Raw genomic sequence first — 6,000 nt, forward strand, 5'->3', positions numbered from 1 at the left:
GGAGAATGGCTCAGTCAGTAGAACACTTGCCACACAAGCATGAGGACCAGGGCACCCTCTCAAAAAAACAACCCAAAAATATGTGCGTGGTCAAAGCGTTTGCACTGGGGTTATAGAGTAGAGACAGGAAGATCCCCACACTCCCTGGCCAGCTCACCTAGCCTAATTGGTGAGTTTTGGGCCATGCATGAATCTGTGTCTTACAAAATAAGGCTCACAGTGCCAGAGGAAAACCATTCAAAGTTAACATCTGGCCTTCAAGTATAAATGCACACACACACGCACCCTTACAAACAAACATGAATGTGTGTATTTGTGCACACACACACACACACACACACACACACACACCATACATACCAGGACAGACAAACAGACACAAAGAGTGGGAGAGAGAGAGTTTGAGCAATTGCTCCAACTGATCAACTGCTCCCAGGCCTAGGGCCAGAGACATGAAAGGTATGGCTAAGCCTGGGCAATGTCTTTCTGGCCTCCTCTTTGTGTTCCTTGATTGTAACCACATCGTTCCAGCCTCTTCTTTTGCATTCTCACGGCCCACTCCTTTCTGTCCACTCTTCTTTGATCTCTTTTATTAGCACGTTGTCCAGGGGCCGCCCTAACTCAGGACAGTGTCACCCTGAGCTCCTTCACTTGATCATGTCTGTCAAAGTCCTTTTGTCACACAGATGCCCTTACAGAAGCTGGGATTGGACACAGGAGGATCTTTAGGACCTCCCCATAGCCCTCTACAACTCTGTACAACCCTACAGTGTTGATCAGGGACCCAGACTCCTGGGTGGGGGCCCAAGCTGGTTATATCTGTAGGGCAGTGGCCCTTCCCCAAGGAGTGGAGGATGGGACTGGGTTCAGTATATCATTTGTAGACTGGAAAAATATGGTCCTGGAAGTCTATGTTCAGGAACACCCAGGCCATGGACCTTTCCAGAACCATCAGGATGTGAGCCCAGTATCTATCTGGGTGCTACCGGTGATGAAAGAGCTACTCCTAAGCAGCAGGTGCTCCAACTAGATCTGTTACCCCCAGGTGAGGGCTTGGGTTGGACCCTTGCAGAGCCCTGAGTGATACCACATTCACCCTCTGCCAAGGAAGAAGACCCAGAGCAGCCAGGGCAGAGATCGCTCTGAAGCCCTCTAGGGCTGCAGGCTGAGGCCTAAGGGTGATATCTGCTCCCACAGGTCCAGGGGTTAGGAAGGACCGGCTCCTCCACCTTCCTGGATCCTGGATCGAGTTAGTGCAACAAACTTAGCAAGATCATCCTGGAACTGCCTGGAAGTTATTGGCCTCTTGGTATAGCACCTCACCCTCCAGAGGCTGTGGGCCAGTGCAATAGGCAAGCAGATGGTCCGTTTTGCCCTGGGCGTGAGTGACAGACTGGCTCCGAGTGTCCTGGGAGCTCCCAGACCAACAGGAAGACAAAGTACAGGATAAAAGATGGCATAGATGAGAGAGGCCTCTGCAGGACAGGGCCAGAGGCATGTGACTCTCCTGGAAAAGGCTTGCTATCCAGTTTTTGATCAGAACCTATCATCCTGGCCAGGTCCCTCCACTGAGAAGTGGAATCCCACAGTCTGGTGAGTGAGAGACAAAGAAAAGGCTGGCAAGCAGCTGGCCTCTGAACCTACCCCCACAACAGGCAGCCCAATCTCCCAGTGTCAGACCAGACGGAGCAGGTGCGGGGCCACCACCAGGACCGGGGCTTTGTGCTGTCAGCCTGGGGCCTGACATACATCATCCATCATCAACCTGAAGGTCCCTCATCTGCATTCTAATGAGAAAGGGGGTGGGAACTGCGTGGAGCAGCTGATCCACCAGCCAGGGTCCCAGGGCCCTGCAGGGCTAGGCAGTGAGAGGCTGCCTCCCAGAGAACAGAAACGTGAGTGCTCACGGCTTTCCTGGAGATCTACTCAGATTGTACCACCTGCCACGGAAGGAACTGCAAACTGCCTTTGCCTGTTTTCAGAGAGGCCTTCCTGGACACTGCCCAGCCCTGCTTGGCGTGGACTGAGTTCTCCCGGGGTCCTACTGTATCTGATACAAATTTTCTCTGCTACCAGCTGGCCTTGTGTATAAGGAATAACAGATGCCCCTTCACAGATGAGTGCAGTGTCCCACACAGGGCCCTGCCTGTGCACTGACTGTGTGTGTGTTGGGGGTGGGGGATTTACGGTCTGACACTCACTGGGATCCCACCAGGGCCACACATCTGCACCTATGTGCGTAGACAAGAAGGATCCGGGTCTAGGTTTTGAACCCCTACAGTAGGAGAAGCAGGATGAGTTTAAGATGCTGTGAAGAGGGATGTGAAGGGGATGGGGTTTGCAGGAGAGATTCCCAAAGACATGGAAAGATCTGCAATCTTATTCCAAAGGAGCATTAATTCACGACCAGGCAGAAAGGTAGAATCTGGGTCAAGTCCCGTGCTAGCCTCCCAGGAAAGCTGTTCTGGTGAGGTCAGACCCACTGACTAAGGTTCCCAGCTGTCTTTCTGCTTAAAGAACAGGGTGAGGAAGGGTTCACTGCAAGCTCTGGAGAGTGTGTGCTGAGCCCGGACAGAAATCAGCCAGAGAGTCGGGGGGGGGGGGGGCGGTCACTGGCACTTTTTGGTAACTGTTATAAAACTGCAACGTTTCCAGGACACTTACATGTCTGTCCTGACCCTGGCAGCGGTGTATTTGTTTGAGAGAGGGTCTCTTTACTGTGACCCTGGAACTCGTGGTGTAAATCAGGCTGGCCTCAAACTCATAGAGCTCCACCTACCTCTCTGTCAAGCACTGGAATTAAAGGTGTGCCCCACCACACCTTGGGTGAATTAAAAAAAATCTTTTTAAAATTTAAAAATTACATTCATTTATCTATAGTGTGCATGCTTGGGTGTTTGTTATGTGTGTGTGTGTGTGTGTGTATACACATGCCGTGGCACACACGTGGAAGTCAGAGGACAACTTGTAGGAGCTGGTTCTCTCTTTCCGCCGTGTGAGTTCTGGAGGTCTCACTCAGACCCTCAGGCTCGGTGACAAGTACCTTGACCCACCTTGCTGGCCCAGTCAGGAGTATTCTTAATTAGTCTGGAGCATAATTCCATGAACTAAGAACTATACCTGACAATTTGAAGAAAAATAATGGAAGCATCTAGATCTCCAGAGTCCAGAAGACACCCTTGACAGTGGTCCACCTCTGTAGCCACACCATGCATTCAGAATTAGCCAAGCACAGGAAAACAATTTTGCCTGTGCTGAGCATGGGTAATCCTCCCCCTGACACCACAGTATTCAACCATTAAAGCCTGGTATGATACCCTATGTCTGTGATCCCAGCACAAGGAGCCTGAGACAGGATGACATATTGGAGACCAATATGTATTACAAAGTACATTGGTGTGGTCCGTGTGGTCGGTGTGTGTGTGTGTGTGTGTGTGTATGTGTGTGTGTGTGTGTGTGTGTGTGTGTGAGAGAGAGAGAGAGAGAGAGAGAGAGAGAGAGAGAGAGAGAGAGAGAGAGAGAGAACCACTATTAATAAAAACAGCTCACAGCTATTTATGTGGGTTTTCGGTTTTAAGTGTCCAGAGAGCAGAGCTCAGAAACACAAGAGAGTTGCATAGGCTCTATGAAGGATTAAGCTATCTTATCTACAGAGTAGAGTTGTCAGCTTCACTGACCTTGGGCCCAGTTTCCTCTAGAAACTCATTTTTTTTCAATAGAAAAGATTTATTTGGAGGTTAGAGAGAGGGCTCCGCAGTTAAGAACATTTACTGGTCTTGCAGAGGATCTGAATTCAGTTCCCAGCACCCACAGGGTGGCTTATGACCTTATGCAATTCTAGTTCTAGGGGCTCTGACACTCTCTGATGGCCTCCATGGGTACCTACAGGCAAATGGTCCACACAAACTCTTATAGATACATAATAGGAATATACAAACAACAAACAAATACAGATATTTGTAAAAGTTTGGTTCAACAGGGCAACATAAGAGAGGTGGTAGAACCAGAGCAGGTGTCTGACCTGCTCAAGAATCCACTTAAAAACAGTGCTCCCCTGCCTTGTCCTGCTCATGGGGGAGTCTGGCCAAGATTCAAGGTGTCCTTCTTTTCCCAGCACCTCTCGACATCACAGTGTGCAGAGCATCTGCTCTTGAGGGCTCTGCCTGCCGCACACAGCCCAGCACACGTTGGATAAGGTCTACACTCTCTCGCAAAGGCTGTGGGTTATTTCAACATATCTCTGTCCATGACTTGTAGCATCAGTTATCACAAACATCTGGTCTGCATCTTTCCCAGAGGTGTGCAGAGAGTTTCCAAGTCTGTGCCATCTGGTTTCCTTACAAGTTTCCATTCTCTTTTTAAACTTTTTTTCATTTTATTTTATTTGTGTGTGCATGTATGCACGCCCAGCATGGAAGTGGAGGTCAAAAGACAACCTATGGAAATCAACACAGGGACCCTGGGAGTTGAACATAGGTCATCAGGCTTGGCAAAAGGTGCCTTTACCTGCTGAGCCCTTTTGTCTGGCCTCCCTCACAAGTTTTCCACCCTGGCTGTTCAGATACAGGGGTTTTGGGTTCTTTGCCAGAATCTTAGAGTCAGATTGTCTGATTCCACTACTTGGGTCCTGAATCTTCACCAGAATTGCACAGGATTTCCAAATTAACATGGGAAGGGCTGACATTAACATGGGACTTGGTTCTTCAGTCCACAAGAAGGAGCTACTTCTTCATTCACTCAGGTTATTTGTTTATCTGTCAGGCATCTAAAGCTGTCCCTCCTACAGCTGCCACTGTCTTCCCAGGGAGGTGTGAAGTGTCAGGAACCCCATGTTGTTGTTCTAATCCTGGCACTTAAGAACTCCCCAGAGACCCATCCCTAACCCCCACGCCTCCTCCACACATCCCTGTACCTGCCAGAAAGACCCCAACCTTGCCTGTGTCCTAAAGGCAACCTCGATGCCCATCACTGCAGCAGAAATGAAGAGCTGGTTGTGATAGGGCAGAGGAACTCCAGAGAATGAAAGGATATGCGCCTGGAATTTACAGTACACAGGATGCCAGGACAAAAGACCCTTGGGGATTTCATTGGCAAAGCTCATGTGTAAACTGAGGGAAGGGAGGAATTGTTGGCTCTTCTCAATAGATGCTGGTAATGCTTTCAATAAAGCCTAACATTCATTCGTAAGAAAAAACAAAACAAAACTAGGACTAGAGGAAACTTCTTCAAGCACCCTGGTGAGTCCCATAGCCATCCCTGACGTGATGAATGGAGCTGAGGCTTGTGATGAACCTACCTTCAATCCTGGGCTCAGGAGAACACAGGGAAAAGCATTGTTGCTCTCACATGTGACATAGTTGGACATATGGAAAATCCAGCCTCTACCCCCAGTACCACACACTGTGCCCCTAAGATGGGGCCAGGTCAGCCGCCATGAAGTTATAGAGAGGTTGCTGGGGTGGGTCCTGGCTCAAAAAACTAGAGCCCTTGGAAGAAAAGGATTTCAGGGCACTCCTGCTCCTATAAGTCACCATAACGAAACTCACTGGGTCCCCAGGGGAAAATTAAAGACATGAAAGTGGAAGAGGTATTAGTTGTGAGAAGAAAGGAAGTCAGTGGGAGTAGGAGGGGACAAAAGACAATAATGAGGAGATGGATATGATCAATCTAAATTATATACCTGTATGAAATGTCATAATGAAAGCCATTTTTATAAAAAATTGCTATATGCTAATAAAACATGTTTTTTTTTTTTTAATAAAAAAAGGCTGGGGAGATGTTTCCATGAGTAAAGCACTTGCCGCGCAAGCATGAGGACATGAGTTTGAGTCCCCAGAACCCACATAAAGCTGGGGGTGGGAGCACGCAACTGTTATCCCAGTGCCCCGTGGCTGGATGGGGGCAGAGACACAGAATACCACGGAAGACTGCAGGCTGGCCTACCATCTGTACCAAGGAACAGAAACAAGGTAGAAGGCAAGGCCTGAGACTCAGGTTGTC

Source organism: Chionomys nivalis, chromosome 8 (assembly GCF_950005125.1).
Source record: "Chionomys nivalis chromosome 8, mChiNiv1.1, whole genome shotgun sequence".
NCBI classification, from domain to species: domain Eukaryota; kingdom Metazoa; phylum Chordata; class Mammalia; order Rodentia; family Cricetidae; genus Chionomys; species Chionomys nivalis.